Source organism: Lepidochelys olivacea (assembly GCF_965140295.1).
Source record: "Lepidochelys olivacea isolate rLepOli2 genome assembly, chromosome: 3".
Classification (NCBI taxonomy): Eukaryota; Metazoa; Chordata; order Testudines; family Cheloniidae; genus Lepidochelys; species Lepidochelys olivacea.
The window spans coordinates 10,131,995-10,158,677 of record NC_140413.1 but is presented as its reverse complement, the minus strand read 5'-3'; the positions used below and the strand labels follow the sequence as shown (position 1 = coordinate 10,158,677).

The window sequence follows — 26,683 nt, the reverse complement described above, 5'->3', positions numbered from 1 at the left end:
TCAGTCCCGGGCCCCAGCAAATGTAACGCCAGCCCTGGTGACCCCATTAAAATGGGGTTGTGACTCACTTTGGGGTCCTGACCCACAGTTTGAGAACTGCTGGTCTAGAAGACCGTGATATGCAAGGGTCTAACCAGCACTGCTTCTGCAAAGGAAAATCATGCTCAGTAATTTTAGAATTCTTTGAATAGTTTTAATAAAATAGGGTATAAAGGTGAACGAGCTGGCTATTTTAGACTTTCAAAAGGCCTTTGACAAAGTCCTTCACAAGAAGCTACTAAGGGAACTAAGGAGTAAGGGTCCAAGAAGCAAAGCATTGTCATGGCTCAGAAATTGGCTAATACACATAAATGAAAGAGTAGAACGAATTTTCATCTTGGCAAAAGATTAACAGCAGGGTGCTTCAAGGTTCCATACCAGGGAAGGTGTTTAACATGTTTATTACTGATACGTAGGTGGGGGCTTGGTGGCAACATTTTGAAATTACAGATTTAGGTTAGTCCAGACCAGAGAGGCAGTGAAGAACTTCAGAGGGACTAACAAAGCTAGATGAACGGGCAACGCAAGAGCAGATGAAGTTTAATGCCTACAATGCAAGGTAAATGACCTGTAACACACACTTCTCAGTGGGTTACATCCTTCCTCTGCTCAAAGGAAGCTCGTCCTGAGTGTCTGAGGCCCACAGTGATTCGAATCCCAGACAAGTCCCCATTTACGTGACATCCATGATGTTGATCAACACACTGGGGACTGAACAAGGAGCTCCAGAGCAAAAACCATAAGCTGCTAACACTCTGTGGCTGGGGACTGTAACAATTTATATCCTCAGTGGATCTTCATATTGATATGGATAATGCAGATTTCCAGCATTTACATTAGGTAAGATTCTTTTAAAAATTAAAAGGGATATAAACCCTCATGCTCCAGCACAGAAGCAAACTTCGAAATGACAGAGGTAAAGAGGAGCCTTCCCCTTAAGGCGAGTTATACCACTGGCATCCACTAGGATGCAGCTCACACGTCTGAAGCCGCTGTCAGTATCAGGATACTGAGTAGATGGAGCAGTGGTCTGATCCAAAATAGCAGTTCTTATTAACCTATTAGAAACCCAGAAATCCTACTCCAAATCTTATGCTTTTCTTTGGAAAAGAACAAAACACCGAGGACATGTAGAGACCAAAGAGGGTCTTTTAAAAGAGGACTGACCACTAGATTGATAAAAGAGAGAAACGGCTATTTTGTTGATCACGGCCATCTTCTTTGCCTTTCTTCAGCTCTGATTAGGGCCAGACAGCATATCCAAACAGCATCTCTTCCTCTCAGAAGTTTCAACAATGAATTCACTCCGAGTATGGGCCCACTTATAGTTACCACCAGGATGGCTGCAGTGACATGTGTATTCAAGGGTGCTCATCTTCTGCGCAAGAGAAACAGTTTGAGGTTATTGGTATAGGCACAAAACCACAGGAAAACAGGAATTTTTGTAACAGATCAACCAAGAAACATGCACACAAGAGAAGTTGCTCATTCATTGTGGGTAGGCAGGGAACGAGGTTTTCAAACATTGGTCTCTGGTTATGTGCTTATCATAAGGGCAAGTTACTGTGGGTGTAGCTGCATGCTCACAATTGTCACTACTGGCAGGGGAGGTCATTTGGACATCTGAATACCAGATTTGCAGGTGCACTGGCCTAGCTGTCCAAGAGCAGCAACAAAACTACATGTGCACAAACAGAGGCTTGGTTAAAGCTGGGCGCAAATTTGCCCTCGGACATCTACTATAGGCCCAGATTTGTTTTCGACAGCCGTAAGTATCACTAGAAAATAAGGACACTGAAGACAGCTCATTTTCCAACCCAAATATGAATAACATCTCAATAGGGGACAAAAAAGGCACTTGCCTGCCTGACAAAGAACCTGCCCACTATGACACTGACCTGCTTTCCTTTGCGAAGGCTGGTATCTCTACAAGGGGGAGGTCTTTTATGGCTTTCAAGGGTTACATAAGCAGATCCTCAGCTGGTATAAATTATCATAGCTCCATTAAGGTAGATGGAGCTGTGACAATTTACAGCAGATGAGGATCTATCCCAGGAGGTCTTGGCAGGCTCCATCCACCCAGATCCCTCCCACTGACTATCCAAGGGGTGAATAGTAGCTAGCTGGAATGTCAAAACTTTACTGAAGGTTTCAAGTGAAAGAGCAAGACTCTGATGGGTCTAACCTTCTACATTTATTCATGGACCATTAAAACAGCAGTCCTCTAACAGAACCTCTGGGCCCTGCACTGTTAGCCTTTTTCTTTATTGAAAGTGGACCATTTATTCCTATGTTCTTTGTTTCCTGTCTCTTAGCCAGTTACTGAGGCATTTCTTCTCACTCTAAGAGTACTTAGTTTGTCTAAATAAACTCAGATATCCCATTCTTTTTTGTTCACTATTTTATAGATGTTTGTAAAGAATCCTAATTGATTAGTGAAGCACACTGTTCCCTTGCAGTAGTTGTGCTAGTTTCTCCCCAACAAAACATGTTCCTCTAGGTGATTTACAGTTCTGTTTTTAATTGTTTCAGCAGGGACCCAAGCCTTGTCAGAGTTACGAGGACTCTGCCATACAGGAGAGTGGAAGGGGAGTCCTCAAGGTCCAGCAGGCCTCTGGGTAAAGGAAGTGGGAGAGAGGACTAAGATCCTTTTGCTAGCCCATTTCACCGGGGTAGTGTACAAGCCAGGAGAGTACCTGCAATAGCGGGCCTATTCTCCTGTTTACACTAAGATACGACAGATGGTCTGGTACCATAGGAGCTGTTCCATCATTCCAGCAAGAGTGTTATGCACTCCAGCCCCACCCTCCACTCCCCACCCCTCCTCACCTCTCCCTGTCCCTGACATGTTCCATAGAAGAATCTATGGCCAATGCGGGATCTGCCAAGTTTATAAAATATCTATGGCATGGGGCAGTGTGTCTAATTCAGGGGACTTCTTCCTGACAAGCCCTTCTAGGGCAGAAGTCATCACATCCAAACTCTTGATCTCTTGCATTTCTCTTCCTCTCTGGCTGTCACCTCTGGACTACCCTCCAAGGCACGTTGCTCAGCTTAGACCCATCCATGGCCTCCCCCCAAAACAGTTGTGAAGAAAAACTAACGGCAGAGCTCCCCAAGGTTCCAAGGTCTATTATGTGTCCACTGCCTTTAAAACAGCAAACAATTTTTCACTCTGTCATATTCTTTTATGGATGCCATACCCTCCGAGATAAAGTGGAACACACTCATCTCTGTAATTGTTTGGGAACAGAGTAAGGCATCCTAAACTCTATGACCCATTATATAGTTCTTATTTTGGTGCGGAATTCAGACAGTTGTATAATGAGGGAAAGATCGACTAGGAGACAACAGACTTTTGTCTCAAAATGGGAGCCCATGCAGAGTCAACATATGCAGTGCAGGGTGTCCTGCTTTAATAGTTAGCTATCTGAGTGATGGTGTTTGGGGAGTTGGTGGGTCTTGCAGAGAAAACAAAGACCTAGCACGATGTGCTTGGGACTGAATGCAAGACTATCATAAAAATAAAGGGAAGGGTAACCACCTTTCTGTACACAGTGCTATAAAATCCCTCCTGGCCAGAGGCAGAACCCTTTCACCTGTAAAGGGTTAAGAAGCTAAGTTAACCTCGCTGGCACCTGACCAAAATGACCAATGAGGAGACAAGATACTTTCAAAGCTGAAGGGGGGAAAACAAAGGGTCTGTCTGTCTGAGTGATGCTTTTGCCGGGAACAGATCAGGAATGCAGACTCAGAACTTCTGTAAAGTTAGTAAGTAATCTAGCTAGAAATGCGTTAGATTTCCTTTTGTTTAATGGCTGGCAAAATAAGCTGTGCTGGAGGGAATGTATATTCCTGCTTTTGCGTCTTTTTGTAACTTAGCGTTTTGCCTAGAGGGATTCTCTGAGTTTTTAATCTGATTACCCTGTAAGGTATTTACCATCCTGATTTTACAGAGGTGATTCTTTTACCTTTTCTTTAATTAAAATTCTTCTTTTAAGAACCTGATTGATTTTTCACTGTTCTTAAGATCCACGGGTTTGGGTCTGTGTTCACCTGTACAAATTGCTAAGGATTTTTATCAAACCTTCTCCAGGAAAGGGGGTGTAGGGCTTGGGGGGATATTTTTGGGGAAGACGTCTCCAAGTGAGCTCTTTCCCTGTTCTTTGTTTAACACGCTTGGTGGTGGCAGCATAGGGTTCAAGGACAAGGCAAAGTTTGTACCTTGGGGAAGTTTTTAACCTAAGCTGGTAAGAGTAAGCTTAGGGGGTCTTTCATGCAGGTCCCCACATCTGTACCTTAGAGTTCAGAGTGGGGAAGGAAACTTGACAAAGATCGTCTTGATTTCCTGTTTACACAAACTCATACCTCCTTGCTCTATACCCTATAGTGGTTGCTCTGATGCTCACAACTCACTCCACAGGTCTCAGAATGTAGAAGTGGGAATCTTCCTTATGCCAGAATCCCATAACCTGAATGATATTTAATGAACAGTGTTGAAAAGCCCCCTAATCCTGTCTGGGGATACAATTCAGTCCCTAATGAGACTGCTAATTCTCTTCCTAACACTGCCAGTATCCCCATTTACAGTCCCACCTCTTACCTGGAGTAGCCATAGAATCTAAGAAGACAACAGCAAAGTGTAGAGGATCTTCATGGCTGAAGGTTGGCTATGATCCCAGTGTAGTTGGAGAGCTAAGAAACAGAGTCAGAGTGAGATCATTATGCGATGAAGGTAATAAGATTCTGCATTTACACAGAGTTTCCTGAGAGAGAGCAGGATATGAGGAGGAACATACATTAATTGATCCGTGCACACTGCTTGCTGCTCACACAGCCTTTGTTGTCACTTGTCCCCAGTGCATCTGCTCACAACAATACTCAGCTCTCGGGTACTTCATCACTGTGGTTCACTGGCCCTCCCACTGTATTATTAGCCTTTTCATGTAGCATTTGCAGAGTTCACCCAGCTTCAGCATTCTGGTGTGCGTGGGGAATTCTCCCTCCTTCCTATCCAGCTCAGAAAGAATTTGACAACTTGCAAATTAGTTACAAACAGAAAGACAGCAGTTGTGGGCCTAATGAATTAACAAGAGTGTACAGTAAATATTTGGAGCAGGTCCTGGGTTAGCGAGACCTGAGGTAGTTTTGCAGGGTCTTAAGTATCAACGAGTGATGATTGACAGCCCAAACAGAGAAATCTCTTCTCTTTCTGTTCTCCTCTGTAAGGGAGATGTTATAAAGGTGGGCTCCTGCCTTGGCCACTATGAACCTGAGAGACTCCCAATGAATTATGTCCAAGAGACAAAGGGAAGATCTAAACGTTAATGCAAAACTTGGGTTGTCCTCTGGGCTTCTCCCCAGCGAGGCTCAGCAGGGCAAAGCATATCTAAAATTAAATATGCCCATCGGCTCCAGTTCTCTTTTTATTAGCATAGATCCTTTGCTGTGACTGGATTGCTCAAAAATAGGTGGATGGTACTATTTAATATTTATATTATAGCAGTGCCCGGAGGGCTCAGTCAAGATTGGGCACCTTTTGTCCTAGTGCTGTACCAACAAGAACTATGTCTCTGCCTTGAAGACCTCACAATCCAAGAAGGGAAACAGAATACGAAGGGGTTAGGGAGAGGGAGACATTTGAATAAATACCCTGTTCCTAAAGTCAAGACTGAATGTCTTTCAAAAACTTACGTTGCAGCTCAATCAGAGGTTACAGGTTTGATGCACAAATGACTGGGTGATGTTCTCTGGCCTGCGTTATGCAGGAGGCCAGATTAGATGATCATAAGGGTCCCTTCTGGCCTTAGAATCTATGAAGCTAAGCAGATGTGCATTTTTTTATCTTATTCGTTAGTTGTGTAACGCCACAAAAGTAGAGCTGATGGGCTCATTGTCAAGTGTTATATTGTCAGTCATGGCCAGGGCTTTCAATGTGCTGGAAGAAATGGGGTTCACTGAAATATGGATTATGGGCCTCAGAATGGCTGAGAAACTCCACTCCCGTGGTAATCAGCAGGAAAGGTGGTTACTAAATACAGGCTAAAACAAAAGGAGTACTTGTGGCACCTTAGAGACTAACAAATTTATTTTAGCATGTTCAAATAAATTTGTTAGTCTCTAAGGTGCCACAAGTACTCCTTTTCTTTTTGTGGATACAGACTAACATGGCAGCTACTCTGAAACCTAAATCCAGGCTGCGTGTCCACAACTTTCCTAAGTGATGGATCAAGGGTAGTGGGGGAGAGGGCTGAGTTCGTGTGTGTCCAGCCTGGCACACCTGAAGGGCACCCACTCACTGAAGCACCCAAAATCCATGTCTGCTTAGAACAGACTGTGGCCTCAATACACTGGTGAGGGGCAGGTGGCGTCATCTGAGTCTGTGTGGCAGGACATACGATCCAGGAGGCCATAGTGAAACTTAATCCTAATAAGGAGGATGGCTATAGAAAGGGCACCTATACAGTGCTGGCAGAGGCGACAGCCTATGACTTGGATATTTAAGGCCCCAGGAATGTGACATTTTCACATCTGGGGCCAGCTCCTCAGCTTGTAAAAATGCCTCATAGCATCATAGGTTCATAGATTTTAAGGCCAGCTGGGGCCATTAACTCATCTAGTCTGACCTCCTGCATAACACAGGCCATGACATTCCACCCAGTTACCCCTGTATTGAACCCAGTTACTTGTGTTGGGCTAAAGCATAATGTCCAGAAAGGCCGCCAGTCCTGATCTGAAGAGTCCCAGACATGGAGAATGCACCATTTCCCTTCGTAGTTTGTTCCAGTTGTTAATCACCCGCTTGTGTCTTATTTCCGGTTTGAATTTGGCTGTAAACTTCCAACTGTTAGTTCTTGTTCTGCCTTTCTCTGCTAGATTAAAGAGCCCTTTAGTATCGGGTATTTTCTCCCTGTGAAGGTAGTTGTACACTGTCATCCAGTCACGTGGAAGGTAGTTATACACGGTCATCCAGTCTTCTTTCTGATAAGCTAAACAGATCGAGCTCTTTACATCTCTCACAGAAAAACATTTCCTAAAGCTCTTGAATTGTTTCTGTGGCTCTTTTCTACACCTTCTTCAGTTTTTCTGTAACCTTTCTGCCAGGTGCTGTTGACAGCAACAAGGGCTGGGTTGAATATCTAGGAGCTCCTCTTAACAATACAACACAGAACCAGGTTGGACTCCCACCCAGTAATCTGGGAAAACTAAACATCACCCCAGGGCACCTCTAAGAGGCAATACTTCCCCTCTCACAAGCACTGAGTCTGGTTATAACAAAAGGAAACGGTGATTAAAAGGAAGATGGAACTCAACATTAATTTGGGAACACACTGCAACAATGATTCAAAAGCATGTAAACCATAAGTAGACACCCACCCCAGAGTACACTGGACAATGTCCTTCGCCTCAGTTTCCCACCTTGTGGTGTGAAAGTCCGCCAAACAAAAGTCCCTATAACACACCTCTCCACTCTCCCTCCACCACACCCCACTGCTCTGTTGCTGCTGGCCAGTCCCCAATGCCACTGCAATTCTGGGTTCTGAGGTTCCACTTGTTAGCCCAGTTCTTAACGATTTCACTGGGTCACGGGGAACCTCACTACTATCACAGCCTCTGCATGGCTTTTGCTACAATTCCACCCCCACAGCAGATCTAAGGTTTAGCCTCTAAACCCACTCAGCAGCAATTTCAGTTTTAATAACTACTAAACAGAAATACAGACTCTTAATAGAGCCTAATCGGTTCTCTCTTTAAACAATAAGGTAAAAGAAGTTAAATGGTACCTAGGTCTCTTTACACACCAGCCACATCCCCTAACTAGAAATATTTGCCCCCATCCCTCATAACATGTAGGGGGATCTGGCATCTGTACCCCTTGGTTAGCAAGTGAGGTTCAGTTTAGGGTGATCCCTCCCCCCCCCCCCAATCAGGGCATGCTAAGTACAGTTCTGCTGCCCTTTACTCATACGAGAAGGATAACAACATTTCATTACCCCTGCATTCAATGCCAAAGTGAATTATAACCCCAAACCAGCCAAGAATGGTCATTTTGGCAAAAGGGCTGAAAACCAAGACAGAGTAGGTGTGTCTATGCGAATATGGTCTGCTCCTAAAGTCTTTCCCCCTCTTCATCACTAGATGTCAGGGGAGAGCTCATTCAGCTCCTGCTTACATTTAATTCTGGACACCAGAACTGCATGCATTATTCCCGTGTTAGCCTCATCAATTTGGAGGTAACATCACCTGCCTGCTCCTACACGCTGCTTCCCTGTTTATACATCCCAGGACAGCATCACCCTTTTTGCCACAGCATTGCAGTGGGAGCTGATGTTGAGCTGTTTGTCTCCTATGCCCTAAATCCTTTAGGGTCACTGCTTTCCAGGATGCAGTCCCCTGTTTTGTAGCTGTGGCCTGTGTTGTTTGTTGCTAGATATGTGACCTTGCATTTGGCTGTATTGAAACACATTTTGTTTGAAGGGGCCCAGCTTACCAAGCGAGGGGTGCAGTTCCATTGACATCAATGGAGTTGTGCTGATTTACACCAGCTGAGGAAGTGGGATCTGGATGGGAAGGAAGAGGGGACCTGAAAAGAGTGGAAGCCATTATCCTATAGTATCAATCTGTTTCTCTCCCCATGGGTACTGTGATTTTTCTCAGTGAGGATTTGAACAGAACCTGATCATGCCAGAAATTATAAGAGATAGAACTCCCCGATGCTTACATTCCCGCATGTACATTGGGAATTATTTTGGGGTTGGTGATCATTCTTGTCCTCCTAAAGGTTACACAGCGTCAGAGCCTCAACTGATGTGTGTTGGCATGGATCTGCTGAAGTCAGTGGAGCTATGCCGATTTATACCAGCGGAGGATCTGTCCCACAGCCTCCAGTTCTGCTTGATGGACACCAGACAAGGTCCATACCTGAGAGAAGCAGGTGCAACTGCCTTACCAGACGCTTAGGTCGGCAGCATTTCTGCCTTCCATTCCTGCAGGTCCCCAGCTCCACTTCATCCCGGCTATCAATCTTTGTGCATTTTGCTTTACAGTAACCATCACGTCTGATGCAAGACTGGGTGTCTGGAAACCGCCGGTGTCCTACAAAAGGGAAAGAGTATCTAATTCCCCAAGGATGGTACAGCACTTAGGGTGCTAACCTGGGCCTTACGAGACCCAAGTTCAAGTCCCTGCACTGCCACATGTTTCCTCTGTGGTCTTGGGCACATCACTTAGCCTCTCTGTGCTTTAGCAGCTTAGCTGTACAATGGGAAAAATAGCACTTACCTATCTCCTGGGGGGCCTAAGGCTCAATGAATTAAAGTTTGTGAGGCCCTGTAATGGTGGGAGCCAGCTAAGACATATAAAATGAGTAACAAAGATAGATTTAAACACAAAAATCCAGGCATGCTGGGATTTGGTTTAGAGGTGTTTGATACCTATGTAGAGCAGAAGCATAACAGCAGGATGGGTTTTCTATTCTTACTCATGCACCAGGTTCTGCAAAAGGGAATCATCCATCCTCTCCCATTACCAATTACCCATTCTCCTTGCACTTAGCAGGAAGGCAGACTGACTCACCCTGTGTGCTGCTGCTCCCATGCCATCAGTAACAGACCTTGAGCACAGTAACTGTGGCCCCAGATTCACATACTCCCTTCAAATCCCGATGTCTGGAACCTGATGCTCATGATTTCCTACCTCATTCCAATACTGGGGACAGGAACTGTACCCCTTATCAGTGTAGTTTCCTAATACTCACTCGTGTCATGGTTTACAGTTGTAGTAGTAGGATTTAATGTTTGTATTTTGTATAATTTAAATTAAAAAATAAAGAATAATAAAATAATAATGTACATGAAACTTTGGGTTTGTCCTGCCAAGACTTCCCCGGAGCATCATGCCATGACTGACAGAACCCGGCTCCTACCTACCCGTGATCAACCTACTTGGCCACTAGATTGATCCGGACTCTGGACTGGTAACTATAACATCGACTGGAGGGACAGCGTGTGTGTGTGTGTGTATATAGTCTGATTGAATGCATATGCATTTGTTGTATCTTCAATAAATGCAGCGTATTGCCTTTTCCCCTGAAAAGGATCCCGTGTGCTTCTTATAAGCATAATATTTTCGTGGAGAATTGTGAAAGGGGGAAGACCTGCACTGTGATTGTTAAAAAATACTGCTAAATATTGCTAAAAGGTATACCATACCTGTAAGCAGTGTCAGGATGAGCTCCACCCTGACATCTGGTGGTGAGGTTTGGCAAGTTGTGGAAACAAACTTCAGGGACTCATTTGCATAGGCACACCCACCCCGCCTAGAATGAGGCCATAGCTGCCCAAATGCTCACTTTGTCTGCTGTGGGATCCCCAGTGTCTCTGTTATTGGGGCAGGAAGAATAAATTGTAAAAATAAATTGTAAAATAAACCCTGATTATTGGAAATGTGCTTGGAACTGTACTTGGCCTTTTGCTATGATGGAGGGACTCACCATCACCTAAGTAGCACTCGCTAGGCAAGGGTCATGGGTTCCAAAACTCTGTGAATGGAGAGAGGTTGGGGGACAAGTATTAATACTTGGTGGCATGGGCCCCTTGGTGAGGGCCTTACATGCTAATTGCGCTTCTGCCTCTCTCCACTGTGGCATATCAGAGCTAATTCATTGGAAGTCTAGTTACAGGCTGCTGAGCTCACTTGGGGCTGACAGTGCACCAGCACCGAGGCTTCTGTACTACAAGCTGAATTCACCAAAGAGCTGAACTGACTAAGCGCTGAAATCACTGAGTGTTGTGTTAAGTAGCGGGGGAACCTGAAGATCTATTGTGGAGCAGTTTGCGGGACGGCTGGAGTGCCTTGTGGACAGGCTGGTGGAGCAGTTCATAGGCCGACGGGAGCTGCTGGTGGGATGCGGAGCAGTTCATGGGACGGCGGGAGCTGCGTGTGGGCCACGGAGCTGAGCGAAGCAGTTTGTGGGGTGGCTGGCGGAGCGGAGCGAAGGCCTATGGAGCTGTGGGGCGGTCAGCTTCAGATCATGTAAGGTGCCTCTTACCTCCGCCCCCATCTCCACCCAGGTTGGGAGGTAAAGCTCTGTAGATAAACTTTCAAACTCTGGGGCTGCCCTGACCAGGGACAGAGACTTTTGGGTCATTGGACTTTTGGGACTTTGGGTGATTTGGGGTTGCTGGACTCAAGAACCAAAGGGAAAGGGGCATGCCCCTATTTGCTTGGGGTGGGTTTTTTGCTCATGGGTTGTGTTATGAATCCTGTTGGTGGTGTTTCCCCAACATAATGCCACATTGTTTCTCTCTGTTATTAAAAGACTTTTGCTACACTCAGACTAGGTGCTTGCGAGAGGGGAAGTATGGCCTCTTGGAGGCGCCCAGCGGGGGTGGTATATATTTGTCCCAGGTCACTGGGTGGGGGCTCGAGCCGGTTTGCATTGTGTTATTGGAATGGATCCCCTAGATACTGAACCCGGCCCTTGTTGCTGCCAACTCTGACGGGCAGAAGGGTTACATACGTATAAAGGAATCAATCATTCAGGTGTGCACACCCCTGTTCGTAGAAGTGCCGGATAATAGGGGGAGGATTAGAGTCCTCTCTCTGACCCGTCTGTTGGGGAAAACTATACAGATATAAAGTGTTTGTACAAACTGTCTAGGTATATACACCCTCAGTCGTAGAAGTGCCAGTCCATAAGGGGGAGGGTTCAAGTCCTTGCTCTTACCCGTCTGTCAGGGAAAAATTGCACAGGTGAATATACCCTCAGCTGTAGCAGGATCAAGCCCAAAAGGTAGGGGGCTCAGCGTTCCCCCCTCCTCCTCTGTCAGGCAGAGTTTTTAGTGGGTATAGACTTTCTGTGGTGTGTAAGTCCCAGCACGAGCATGGGCATGGAAAAGTTACAAAAATAAAAGAGTCTTCTGAGAACAAAGCTCAAAAAGGGCAAAAAAAATTGCCATTCATACAGGAAATTACTCCTTTTAAACAGATCTTGCTCTGTTAAACCAAACTCTGAAGGATATAGGAGTTTGGGCAGTGTAGTATTTTTGTGAGTAATAGTGTGGTGATTTCACAATTTAAAAAAAGATGTTTAAGGAAAGGGACCAGGAGGGGTGGGGGCTAGTTAAGGAGCCCACCCTCCTTGCTAAATTAGTGGAACAAAGCCTGTGTCCATGGAAGGGGTGGTTCAGTGAGGAAAGCAGGATCAGGCCCAGTCAAGCAGGCAGGCAACAAATAAAGAGATTGGAAAACAGGTTGGGAGCCCTGAGGGGCATGGTGGCAGGAGTAAAGGAAGCAGTAAGTACAGGCATGGGGAATTCAGATACCTGGAAAATAAGTAAGTGATTTAAGGAAAGAAAGTGAGAAGTTAACTCTCCAGAGGCTGGAGTGAATTAAGCAGTTGAACGCTGGTAAAAATATTAAAAAGGAAAAGTGTTATAAAAAGAGAATTCTTGGTTTCTTTGCAGCCATTCTGACGGAAAAATAGGCCCTTTCCCCAAAGGAATGTCTGTAAATAATCCAGGCAAAAAAACAATCTAATTTAAATAATTTGACTGCGGACAATTTAGACAAATTTGCTAAAAGACCATAAAGGGTTTCTATTGGAACTTAACTGCCCCCAAATGTATACAAATGTAATCTATGGACAGCTGTGTAAAAATTAAAGCAGTGTAAGGGTTGTTAAGCAAAAAAGTATGTATGTATCTGTGTGTATAAATATATTGTGTAAAGATGTGGAGTGTTTAGGACCTAAACCAACACTCCTGGTTTGTAAAACTCTTGTTTTGTAGGTTTAAAATAAATTGGTTTCATTTTTAAATAATACCATTAAAATCCATTTGAATCTTTCATTCAAAGTTGCAAAACTGACAGACTTTTTGCCAGACACAGGTAACTAGTGTCATTTGGCTTTGGTATTTAGCATTTAACCCTTAAGGTACCTCAATGCTTTATAAAGTTCAGTATCTTTTTGAAAACGAAAGTCGTGGCTGCAGCAGGGTAGTCAGACCGAGAAGAATGGAAAGAGATTCTGGATTTGTTTTTTGGTAACAAAATAGAAAATAAAAGCTGTAGTAAAAAAATTAAAAAATTTAAAAAACAGTTCCCCTCTGGAGCAACAGCAGGAGTGAGGTGCACAAAACCTGTTCTCACTGGTAGCTGATGACAGAACAAGGAGTAATGGTCTCAAGTTGCAGTGGGGGAGGTTTAGGTTGGATATCAGAAAAAACTTTTTCACTAGGAGGGTGGTGAAACACTGGAATGCGTTACCTAGGGTGGTGGTGGAATCTCCTTCCTTAGATATTTTTAAGGTCAGGCTTGACAAAGCCCTGGCTGGGATGATTTAGTTGGGGATTGGTCCTGCTTTGAGCAGGGGGTTGGACTGGTTGACCTCCTGAGGTCCTTCCAACCCTGATATTCTGTGATTCTATGAAAACGAAACAAAAGCAACATTAGGAACACTGAGCCTTAAGGTGGCTCTAAGTAATCAAACTGTCACTTTAATAAGGGTACATAAAAACTTTGTAAGCACAAAAAAAACCCAGTTATACCTTATGTAAAAATTAATATGGCTAATGTTATAGAAGTTAAACTATGAAAAAAATGTGCATTTTCCCCAGAACATGTGCAATGTATATTGAAGAAGGGGTAAAAGAAATGCGAAAACATACCATATTACTTAATTAAAATCCTATTAGGGCTCCAAAGGGAGCCACAATAGGTTGTGTTTTCTTTTTCAGATTGCTGTGTGTTTTGAAAGCAAAAATTAAAAGTAAAAAGAAATCAAAACTCTGGTGAAAGTTAATTGTGTCCCTTTTAAGACAGAGTCTCTGAGCTGCTGATGGCTTTAAATCCAAAAGCAAGCCAGAAAGCGTCTGTGTTAATGCAAATTACCTAACTGATATAGTAGGGATTGGCAACCTTTGGCATGTGGCCCATCAGAGAAATCCGCTGGTGGGCTGGGATGGTTTGTTTACCTGCAGACTCCGCAGGTTCAGCCGATCGCAGCTCCCACGGTTTGCCGTTCCAGGCCAAAGGGGACTGCGGGAAGTGGCGCGGGCCGAGGGATGTGCTGGCCGCCGCTTCCCACAGCCCCCATTGGCCTGGAACAGCGAACCACAGCCAGTGGGAGCTGTGATCGGCCAAACCTGCGGACGCTGCAGGTAAACAAACCTTCCCGGCCCGCCAGCGGATTTCCCTGATGGGCCACGTGCCAAAGGTTTGCCAATCCCTGTGATAGAGGAAGGAGAAAACTGCCCATAAATGGCAGTACAAAGAAGTCAAACCTAAAAATAAAAGGACAGGTTAAACCTAAGAAGAAAAATATATATATACTTTTGTGTGTGTGTATGCAGTGCTAAAATCTGAAGACAGGTAGAAAAGGGGTCTTCTTATACGCATGACACCCCTACCTTTTAATTCACCAAAACCCCCAAAATATAATTAGATTAAAAAGCCTATGCAAAACTTTCAAGAACATTGAACACACTGGCCTCAAAAACAAATTGTCTAAATAAAAAAACATGGTATAACAAAATACTTTTAATAAATGTAATGTTAATATTAAACATTAAAGTAAACTTAGTATTAATAAGTACCCCTGTAACAATGTATAGTGTGTATAAATTTTGGAAAGAACCTTTAAAGTCATATGGTAATAATGCTTCTTAGCTATTACCTGTGAATAAACTTAAAGCTTAGCACAGCAAAAAAAAAAAAAAAAATTACAAACTTGGTATGTTGTATTAAAAAAAAACCCTGAGGTACACCACCTCATAAATTTAATAACTGAACAATGGAATAATTCACCCTAAACCCTTAAAAAGTAAAAGCCATTGAAACCTGGCCTGCCTATAAAACAAAAACACAGGAAAGTATGGGGGTAATTTGTTTGTTTTGCGTGCAATCAGCAAGGGTATTTGTAAAAGAAAGGGATATTTTAAGCAATAATCTGCCACCCCAAAAGGGGTAGAAACATATTCTTTTTGTCTTTCAAAAAATCAGGAAAAGCTCGTACCAGCTGAAAAGCAACCCGAAATACCATAAATCTACTATCGTGACAAAAAATGTGTTTTGTGTTTTATGTTTTGTCTTGTGTTGTTTGTTTCATTGCTAGCATTGTTGTGTATTGTGTTACAAAAAAATACTGCATTAAGCAACAAAAAATTAATAAGCATTTTAGCTGTATTTACAAAAACCACTATTGCAAAAGAGCGGAGGTCAAGGAATGCCAGGGAAACATCCTCAGGTAGTAAACACCACATTGGGAGGGATTGGTTTTGAAGCAGGAATTATAAATACTATAGACCTGAAGATATTTAAAAATAAGTTAAGTTCCTTGTCACAACTGCAAGATAGTCTCATTCACGAGCAGGCAAATACTGCTGTGAATTTGGTACAAATAAGTCTGGGAAACCTAAAAGCAACATGGAATATGTGGAGGTGCCTAAACACCACCTCCTGGCTGCTATATAAACAACAAATAGAATTAGGGAATAAAACTGCCTTAGCCATAGAATGTATTACAATGAAAATTCTTAGTTTAGCATCACTTGACCATGAAATGTTTTGGGAGGGCAGATTGACAGCTCTAAAAATGAGACAGGCACCTATCAATGGGGACAAGATAGCTGTGATCAAAACCAGCCTGGGGTAACTCCCTGAGAGACTTAATAAAAGAACAACAACAACAACAAAACAATTTAAGAAAACAACACTTGTCAAACAACAATTAATTACAACGTGATGGTGCAAAACTCATTGGTCCCAATGAAGGAAAATCACTATATAAACAGGGGGCCTGGCCTGGTTCGTCCTGTCAAGACTTCCCCGGAGCATTGTGTCGCAACTGACAGAACCCAGCTCCTACCTGCCCGTGATCAACCTAGCTGGCCACTAGATTGATCCAGACTCTGGACTGGTAACTATAACATCGACTGGCGGGACTGTGTGTGTATGTGTGTGTGTTTGAATGCATATGCTAATTGTTGTATCTTCAATAAATGCAGTGTATTGCCTTTTCCCCTGAAAAGGATCCCATGTGCTTCTTATAAGCATAACACAGTCCCCTACTTGTTTCAGTCTTACCTGCAGTCGCCAGGGACACCAAGAAGAGAACAGCAAACAGAATGTAAAGGATCTCCATGGCTGAAGGTGGGGCTGGCCCGTCAGAGGCACCGAGACAGATAGAGTGTGCAATTATCTGAATGGCATATGTGAGAAGTCCCTATATTTATAGAAAGTCCCCTACCAGAGAGCAGAGCACAAGGGGAGGAGCATAAATTAGTCACTCCCCAAATACAGGCTTCTCAACCCCCGTTCAGGTCACTCTGACCCACTGGATCTGCTCTCAATAATATGCACTTCCTGATTATTCAGCACTCATGTCTCTCTCTCTCTCTTTTTTTTTTTTTTTTTGGCCCTTCCACGTTGCCATTATGTTTCTCCCATGAAATATGCACAAATCTCTCCGCCCCAGCAGCTGGGCAAGATGGGGTGAAATTCTCCCTCCTTCAGATCTGGCTCAGAGAGGATGTGACAAGCAGCAAGTTAGTTCCCAATTCAACAAATCACTGTCAGGCATATGTATAATGAACAACATGCAAAAGAACGACAGGTTTGTCTGCATTCGAGAGTTTTGCCAGTTTACCTATACCTGCACACGAGGGGACGCAGTATGCCTAACCTCAAGAGATCAAAACCCATGAGCCAGATCCTCAAAAATCAAGAGATTGACTCCTCCCCAAATAACCAAATGTGTTTAGAAAGGTGTTTTGGGCTGCCTCTGCCTTTTGATTTTTGAACTTCCCAGGGCCCACTCTTAGTGTGGGTGTCTGACAGAGCTGCCCATTCTCCCAAATTTACTGGGTTAGGTGATTCTGGCCCCTGCGGCAGGAGCTCGCACCCCACCTCTAACTGTCCCCTGCCCAGCAGTTAATTCTGCCCCCAGACACCCAAATCAATCCTGTCTCCGCAGCCTCCCCATCAGTTCAGCACCCCCCAAGGCCCCAGCCCCCATCAGTTTTGCCCCCCTGCTCTATAGCTCCCTCCTCCCCCTTTCTCATCCTGTGAGATCGGCATCACATTACTGCGAAGAGGGGGAGAAGAGCTCTTCCTAGAGCAGCTCTGATTGGTTGTTCTGCTTCAGAAGGCATGGCTGGGGGGGCTGGCAGCCAAAGAGAGAGGGGTTTTCCCCAACAGGCTGGGCTTAAATTCCTCTGAGGGCTGGAGCATCTGACATCATCATCAGCCTGGCCTCAGCCCTTGCTGAGAGCCTCTTAATTAGGGGGGGAAATCACAAGAGTTGGCAACATGGGGGGTGTTTATCCCACCCACTCACACAGGCAGAGAAAGAGTTAACTGGAGCTAGAGCGCAATTAGTGACCCAGTTACACCTGCAGGGTGGGCAAGGCCCAATTTAGGATTAGGCCCAGCAGGAGAGGAGCTGGGTGACTAATGAAGGAAGGACTGACTCCAGAGCAGGAGAAGGGAGGTAGAGGTTAAGTTTGGCCTTGGGATCCTCTCCCAAGAAGGGAGCTTTTGAAAAGGGCCAGGAGAGGCATTGGGAAAGGACAAGAGTGGAGTGAGATACTGTGGTGACCCTTGACAAACAGGCCAGATGCCCCGGAGGCAGCTCTGGGGTTGGGTCTTTGAGGGAGATGGACACACACAGAGAGAGCCTGGGAAGAAACAGACAGGGAGCTGGGGCTCCAGGGAGAAGGCCCTGGGAGATGTTGCTCTGAGGAAGAGCAGGCAAGAACCTTGCAGAACCCAGGGAAGGGGCAAAGAGCCTCTGGAGGAGTGAGCCCAGAAGAGGGCTGCTGGAGAAAAGAGCCTAGAGACTGGGTATGAAGTAGTCCAGGGAGGCAGCTGACATTAGCTGCTTGCCCACAGGGTCCTGGACTAGAACCAAGCATAGAGGGAGGGCCTGGGTCCCCTTACCAGCCACTGAGGAAGGTGGTGTAAGGACCACAGAGCCCAGAGCCAGGCCAAAGACCTGATGTAAGCTTATTGGATTGTTGTTTTGTGGGACTGCACATGACCTGGCTGGAGAGCCAAGCTGTGAGAAGAAACAGAACATCGCAGGGCTGGAGTGGCTGTCAGCAGGGGACATTAGAGGATGAGAGCATGGTACACCATGTCCAGCCACCAGGGGGTACGCCAGGGTGGTGAGTCACTCTTCTACCCTGCATAAAAGTTTTTAGATGTAGTTATCTGGGTATAAAAGCTGCTTACGCGAGTATAACCAATCCTGGTTCAGGAATGGAAATAAGCATTACTAGTATAAGGTACCTTTGCATGATTGCCCCCATATTAGGGGTTGTACTAGTATTACTAGGTCAGTAAAAAAAAAAAAAAATCACACCCCTAACCAACATAGCTATACTGGTATAACTCTTCAATTAAAATCAGCAGAATTGCTGCATCAGAGGGACTTAACGTTATTAAGAGCACGGTCTCGCTGGGATTCATGGGATCACATTATGGCAGGGGTTCTCAAACTGGGGTTCAGGACCCCTTAGGCGGTCACAAAGTTATTACTGGGGGGTTGTGAGCTGTCAGCCTCCACCCCAAATCCTGCTTTGCCTCCAGCATTTATAATGGTGTTCAATATATAAAAACGAGTTTTTAATTTATTAGGGGGGGTCGCACTCCGAGGCGTGGTATGGGAAAGGGGTCACCAGCACAAAAGTTTGAGAACCACTGCATTATGGGGACAGAGAAGAAGGATGGTACAGTGGTTAGCGCTGTTGCTAGGGACTCAGGAGACTCAAGCTCAGTTCCCTGCTCTGCCATCCACTTCTTGTGTGACTTTGAACAAGTCATCTAGTCTCTCTCTGCCTCAGTTCCCTATCTGTAAAATGGGGATGATACTTCCCTACCTGGCAGAGGTGTTGTGAGGATAAATACATTAAAAATAATGAGATGTGAGGCACTCAGATACTATATTGATTTGGGCCATATAAATACTGGAGCTGGAAATTTTGCATTTTTGGTGAGTATTTGCAGTGTTGAAAAAAGGACTTCAGTTTAAGTGCCAACTACATCATTACAGCAGAACTTTTAAGTACAAGTATACTGTGGAAATAGTACTCAAGTATTTATATGTACACATACGAGTATAAGCAGAAGTAGTTTCAAGTCCTGTATTCCCTGCAATTGTCTGGACAACAATCTAAATAATATAAGCACCTAGTGGAAGAGAGCGAAAAAGAGCAACAATGCGATTTTATTCAGATCCACAAATAAACGTGGAATAGCAATGAAAAAAAATCTCATAAATGTAAATACATTTACAAATTTCCTTTCCAATGTGTGTGTAATGTACAGACAATATATTCCATGAAATGGGCATTTTTCTTCAGTAACGGCATAATCTCCAACATTTCCTCCTGAAGAAGGGATGTGATTGTTTCAGATAACAATTCTGAAAAAATAACAGTTAAAATAGTTACTTATGCTTGAAAACGTAGCGAAATACAAGCACTAGGTAGAGAATATTTATAGAACGGAAATACAAGTATGTAAAGTGCGTTGTAAGTATGCGCTTGAGTACATGGGGGCCCTGAGTTTTTGGGAAACTACTGGGTATAGGTGGAAATCTTTGTGACTTACAAACATTTCATAAAGTTTATCGGGATGATTATTCATCTGGAAATCCATGTGGGAAAGTGCATTACTCTTCTTGATAAAAACGCTTCAGTTCTCCAGTCAGGAAGTAGAAACAGCATCATGTGATTTTAGGTGACCAATCAGACAAGATAAATAGCACATAGTGAATAATTAAAGTGATCCGTTTGTGAACAATCCACATCCTGAAATATATTCATCCAAACCATTTGGCAAACACCTACGAATGACAAGAAGGAAATCAGGATTGGTTAGTGATTGATTCTGTCAGCCCAAGCTCCTCTAGCTTTTCATAGTATGGGCCACATCTTAAGGAAGAAATAGTCTTGTGGACACCTGCCCTCCCAGTTGCAATCACATAACATCTGTGTGGCAGCTGCTGCGGCAGAGATGCTCCCCGGGAAGCAGGTGGTGTTGGGCTGAGATGCCTGGAAGAAGGGATTCCCCAGGGTGCTGTTTGACCATCTCATTGCAGGCTAGTGTATATAAGCAAACAAAACAAATTACACTCTGAATACATCCAGACTCCTCGTCACTGATATCTCCTCCACAGGGAAACCAAACTGCAAGGCTCTGGTCACCTGCTGCCACTTGGCAGAGGGGTGATATGGGTGTCAGAATGGGACAGAGGCATTGGAAGGGTCAGCAGTACAAATGTGATTCAGCCTGATGTAGACCTGTTTGTTTGTTTTTGTCTGTGCTGCATCTCTGGGGCCACGATATCTTTCCTGTAGGGGCAATTGTGGACATAGCATTCTAGAGACTAAAGGAATTTTCCTGAAGACTTCTAGGGGATAGAATTACATATGTCTCTGTGTAATTTGCACATCAATGACCACATTTTCAAACAGGCCCTCCAAAATTCTACCTCCACCAGTGTTGAGCACCTGTACATTTTTGTGCACATAAACTCTGTGTCTGCACATGCAAAAGAGCAATTGTGTATATAACTTCCAGTTTGTTTCCTGCACTTAGTTACCATGTTTGCATGTGCAAACATGCATTTGCATGCACAAACATCTGTTACCCACACATAGACTGATGTCAGCAAAGTTTTGGAGGCTACCTTTGAAATGTTGACCCTCTAGGTCAGTGGTTTTCAAACTTTTTTTCTGGTGAAGAAAATTTCAGTTGATGAAAATTGTTGATGCCTGCGACCCAACGGAGCTGGGAATGAGGGCTTTGGGGTGTGGGAGAGGGCTGTGGGCTGAGGCAGAGGGTTGGGGGTCAGGGCTCTGGGCTGACGGTTTGGAAGGGGGTCAGGGCTGGGGCAGAGGATTGGGGCGTGGGCTTACCTCCGGTAGCTCCCAGTCAGCAGTGCAGCTGGGGTGCAGAGGCAGGCTTCCCGCCTGTCCTGGCACCACAGACCATGCTAAGCCCTGGAAGCAGCAAGCAGCAGGTCCTGCTCCTAGGTGGAGGCGCGCAAGTGGCTCCACGCTGCTCTCACCCGCATGCACTGTCCCCCCCCCAGCTCCCATTGGCCAGAAACCGGCCAATGGGAGTGCGGAGCTGGTGCTTGGGATGGGGGCAGCATGCGGAGCCCCTTGGCCCCCCTGCCTAGAAGCCAGACCGGCTGCTGGCCACTTCCAGGGCGCAGTGTGATGTCGGAACAGGTAGGCACTAGCCTGCCTTAGCTACGCAGCACCACCGACAGGACTTTTAACATCCCGGTCGGTGGTGCTGACCAGAGCCATTAGGGTCCCTGGGTGCTGAGTAAGGTGACCCAGTGCTTTACATGCCGCGACCCAGTACTGGGTCACGACCCGAACTTTGAAAAACACTGCCCTAGGTCCCATGATCACTGTGCATGGTACTTTGCCTTCCGGACACTTCTGTAGTGTCAAGGGACCTGAAATTGGAATGATGACTTTCATGCTATTCTTAAGAGAAAAGTATTCACCCAAAAGAGAACAAATCCCATCTACCTGGCCAGTCAGCCACTTGAAGTTGCTGACCAAGAATTTTTGAATGAAAGAAGGAGGAGAACTGCCCTAAAAATAAACCCATTTCACAGATAAAGCAAGTTCTCCAGGAAGTACTTGGAGTCACAGACACAGGAAACAGTATGTTGGGAAAACCATAAGGGAAATGAGAGAGACCGTTTTAGCTTGTGTGAGTGTAAGCTTTGTGGCCTGAAAGCCTTAGAGAGCAGGGAGATCACTATTGATTCCTGTTGGTAAAATGGGAGAAGAATAGCCCTGAGCTGCTTGACAACTCTGGATGGTCAGAAGCTCCATAGAAGAATGAGCTCTCTGCTGTCATCTATTGATGAGCCAGGGGAAACAACTGAATGGGCCAGGCCTCATTTGCATTTCTGCTATGAGACAGTTTTGGGGATTTTTGTCAAAATTCAGTAAAGTTTTAAATTTGGGGGGTAAAAACCATTATTATCCCTATTGGGTAACAAAAGGAGAAGAGAACTGTACCACATGTGCTTGGGGCAAAGAGTCACCCTGTCCGATACCAAAGTCTAGCCCTGAACAAAACCAGAGCTAGGAGGGGCTCTGTGCTGATCTGCTGGTAGGAGTGTATCCTTAATAGGGAGGACTCTGTTTAAGATCTTGTGTGTTATTGATTTCTGTCTGAAGACTTTTTGAAGAGGTGGTGTATTTCAGTGGTGAGAGACAGCATAGAGGTGGGTGATGTGGTACAAACAGCTTTTTCTGAAGCCACAGAGGCCAGCAGCATAGCTGAGGAATTCTGCTGAGGGCCTACTAACCCAGCAACTGAAGCTGTAATCACTACAGCTAGGTAGGTGGTGGAGGTCATCACTCCAAGCAGTCCAGGCAGCACTTCTGTTAGGAAGTGGAGATGGGTTTGCCCAACTCTGGACTCTGCCAACCTCAGACAGCAAATGGTGAGTGGGGGCAGGTCAGAGGGGAGAAGTGGTTATTGCAGGAACACATTGCCTTATTGGACACTCGCATTATGACAGGAGGACTGAATTTAAAACTATTAATTACCAAGACCTCCGGAGCAGGGGTGAATCTTACTTAATAGATCTGTACAGATAGTGTTGCTTGATTATTCCTGGATTTCCCATGTTTATCATGTCTTTATCATCCCGACTCCCCTCCACCCCAAAGTTGTAGGGTGTTTGGGTGGTTGTTGTTTTGGGGGTTTTTTTGGACTACAGACTCAGTGCTTGCAAAGGGAAAGTGCTTCCTATCAATGGTGCCCAGAGAGTATTTAGTGTTCCCAGGATTCTGGATAGGGGCTCGAGTCAGTGCTATTTGATATGTTTTCAGAAAGAACCCTTAGATAATTGAACCTGGCCCTTTTTGTGTCTGACACCACCAGCTAGAAGGGTCACCTGACCAATAAGAAAGTGTAATGTCAATAAGGCAATGGTGGGCACAATGCAAAAGGCCGTGCAAGTGACCCAAATAGAATAAGGCTAATGAGTATTGAGAGAGATCCATTAGATTGTTGTGTGGTATCTTGAGCACTTTGGTTTGGAGTCAAGTGTCTAATAAATAGCCTACTTCATGTTGGCACAAAGTCTCTTTAGAAATGTGAGTAATTTACAGTTTTCCCCTTGGACAGTTTGTAGCTGGAGGCGGTGAAGCGGGAGTTGGACTCTGCTGTCTTTGTGTGGCTATGTGTGGTTGGTTTATTGTGTCAGGGACTGTCAAAACATTGGAAGATGTAACCTATATTTACACAGAGTGGCTCTGTCCCATCAAGTGGCTCAAACACACAAAGGTGTATGAGCCAGCTATTGGCTTCAAGCTAGCAGAGCTGGGTCTTTTTGCACAGGCCATGGAGAATCATGTTTTTAAATCCAGAAGTCCTGGGTTCAATCACCTGTGCTCATGACCTACTCATACCATTGCATTACCAAGATGTCATTAGATTCGATGAACCTGTTAAACGCATGTCCTTGGATAGTGCCACATACCTTAAGAGAATTCCCTAAACTCTGCCAAAAACATACGTCTTGAACAGGCTGGCTGTGTTTGCTTAAAACATCCCACGTTCCCCACTGGCCTCAGGACATCTGAGGTAGGGCAGAAGTCCCTGTGTGACCTTCAAAAAAACAATTCATCTCTCTGTGCTTCAGTTCTCCATCTGTAAAGTGGGTTAATAAGTCTTCCTTTGTCTGTTTGGACTGTAAACTCTTTGGGGCAGGATCCGTCTCTTACTGTGTTTGTACAGTACCTAGCACCCTGCAACCCTGATCTTGAGAAATCTACGTGCTATTGTTCTTCTACTACTCAACAAGAACCAAAGCAGCTCACAGGACACAGTAAAGGTCACATCACACCCACTTGTTTAATAAGTGGATTGAAGACCCAGGAGTAGAACAGCTTGTTCTGTTGATTCTACTCCTCTCCTGTTGGGTTTTTCAGGACTTCCGCTGGTTTCTACTGTTTACAGCATACCCAGGCCCCGTCATGGCAGCATCCAATTCTGTTTATTGGAAAGGTACATGACGATTTGCACTCTCCACCATTTTTCACACAGTATTGTGTATCCCGAGCTGCCCCAGATCCTGCACAAGGGAAAGAAAGGGTAGTTATGTAGTAAGGCCCTGTGGATAAGCAGAGCTTTGCACACATGCAGACCACAGAACTTGTTGGATTGAATGGGCTGGGAGAGGGGGAGGTGGAATAGCCTCAGCCTCTCACCCCATATCGACCATCAGAGCTTGTCAGCTACCGAAGGGGTATAGCCGTGGGCAAACTAAACCCGGAGTGCCTGGGGGTTCTATCTCACTACCTCAGGCTCAGTACAGGCCATTGGCTCGAAGGTCACAACTGAGCAGCAGGTGGCTCAAATTTGGTTTTCCTTGCTGAATGTTCATGGGAGATAATTTCGGGGTAGATGCCGTTCTGTCCCAGGTCTTCCAGCACAGGGAAGCTTCTGACCTCGGAAAGGAGGTGCTACTCCACATGGCCGTTGCCACTTGTCTCTCCCCACTTCTACAAGTGCAGGACCCCAATGAACCAGTAGAGGTTGTGGCTGCACCGGCTCATTTAATACCCTGTGAGCTAGATCCCTACCTGTACCCCAGTGAGCAGAAGCAGCCGATGTAACTATGAAGCATCCAGACAGGGGAGAGGACAGTAATTCAGAGGTGGTAATAAAGGCTGCAGGAGGTTTCCTCCTTGCAGCTCTCAACAAATCCTGTTATCTCTGGAATTCCCTTTCCTCCCTGGCACTCCTCTTGGGATGGTTCTCAAAGAAGACCAGCTGCCTCAGCTCAGACCATTCATATGTAGGAGATAAGGACCCACCCTTGCTCTCCTTCCAGGCCCAGAAAATGGGCAGGATCAGACTGAAGAGCAGAATCCAAACGTGTGTTTCTTCGCAAATCTTTCTGATTTGTTGTTCAGGTTATCTCTGGGCGAGAAGTGAAGGGAGGCAGATAATTTGGGGCTCACATCTCCTCACTTAAATCAGCTGTAACTGCATTGTTTTAGATAGAAATACACCCATATAAAGCTGGTGTGACTGGACAATTGGATCTTAAGTTCCCAAATAAGAATCAATTAACACGGCTATTTTCAGTGAGGAGCATCAATACTCAGACCTATTTAGTACTGAGGGACCAAAATCTCTTCTTGATTCATAGACTCCAAGGCCAGAAGGCACCGTTGTGATATCTTGTCTGATCTTCTGTATACCCCAGGCCAGAGAACTTCCCCACAATAATTCCTAGAGCAGAGCTTTTAGGAAAAAAAAAATCCCATCATGATTTAATAATGGTCGGTGATAGAGAATCCGTCACTGTCAAAAATGTATGCCTTAGTTCCATTCTGAATTTGTCTAGCTTCAACTTGCAGCCTTTGGAGCATGTTATACCTTTCTCTGCTTGACTGAAGAATCCACTACTAAATATTTGTTCCCTTAACCGTCTCTTTTTATTAAGCTAAATAGATTGAGCTCTTTGAGTTTATTACTGTAAAACATGTTTTCTAATCCTTTTATCATTCTTGTGGCTCTTCTCTGAACCCTCTCCAATTTACCCACATCCTTCTTGAATGGTGACCAGAACTAGACACAGTATTCCAGCAGCAGTTGCACCATTGCCAAATAAAGAGGTAAAATAACGCCTCCCCTCCAACCTCAGATTCCCCTGTTTATGCTTCCAGGAATTGCATTAGCTGTTTCGGCCACAGCATCAAACTGGGAGCTCATGTTCACCTGATTATCCACCATGACCCCCAAATCTTTTCTAGAGTCACTGTTTCCCAGGACAGAATCCCCCATCATGTAAGTACATACTTAGTTCTTAGATGTATATGTATATTCAGCCATATTAAAACACATATTATTTGCTTGCGCCCAGCTTACCAAGCGATCCAGGTATCTCTGTATTAGTGATCTGTATTCTTAGTTATTTATCATTCCCACAGTTTGTGTCAACTGTAAACTTTACCAGTGATGATTTTATGTTTTCTTTCAGGTCATTAATAACAATGTTAAATAGTGTTGGGTCAAGAACCAATCTCTGCAGGACCCCACTAGAAACACACCTATTCAGTAACGCGTCTTCATTTACAATTACCTTTTGAGATCTATCAGTTAGCCAGCTTTTAATCCATTTAATGCATGCTATGTTAATTTTATATGGTTCAAGTTTTTTTTAATCAAAATGCCATGCTGTACCAAATCAAATGGCTTACAGAGGTCTGAGTATATTACAGCAACGCTATGAACTTTATCAGCCAAATTTGAAATCTAAAAAAAACCAAACAAAAAACAATCAGGTTAGTTTCATGGGATCTATTTTCCATAAACCCATAGTGATTGGCATTAGTTACGTTATCCTCCCTTAATTCTTTATTTATTGAGTCCTCTATCAGCCTCACCATTATCTTGTCTGGAATCTGTGTATCCAGATAGGGGAGAGGGCAGTTACTTAGAGATGTTTATAACAGCTGCCCTTCTACTGCGGGGAGATTCCTCCTGACAGCTCCCCACAAAGCCTGTCATATCTGGCGTTCTCCTCCCTTCTTGGTGCTCTTCTTGGGAAGGTTCTCAAAGGAACCCAGCTGTCTTAACTCAG

At 44.7% G+C, this 26,683-nt stretch overlaps 1 long non-coding RNA gene across 1 annotated transcript; it reads right to left on the bottom strand.

Annotated features, from left to right (window-relative positions):
• Positions 1–1,291: 1,291 nt before the first annotated feature.
• Positions 1,292–16,215, bottom strand: LOC311518572. The gene is made up of 3 exons (XR_014711030.1): positions 16,126–16,215; positions 4,643–4,734; positions 1,292–1,417 (listed from the first exon to the last, which is right to left on the bottom strand). It is a non-coding gene; the product is annotated as an uncharacterized lncRNA (long non-coding RNA).
• Between the last annotated feature and the right edge of the window lie 10,468 nt (positions 16,216–26,683).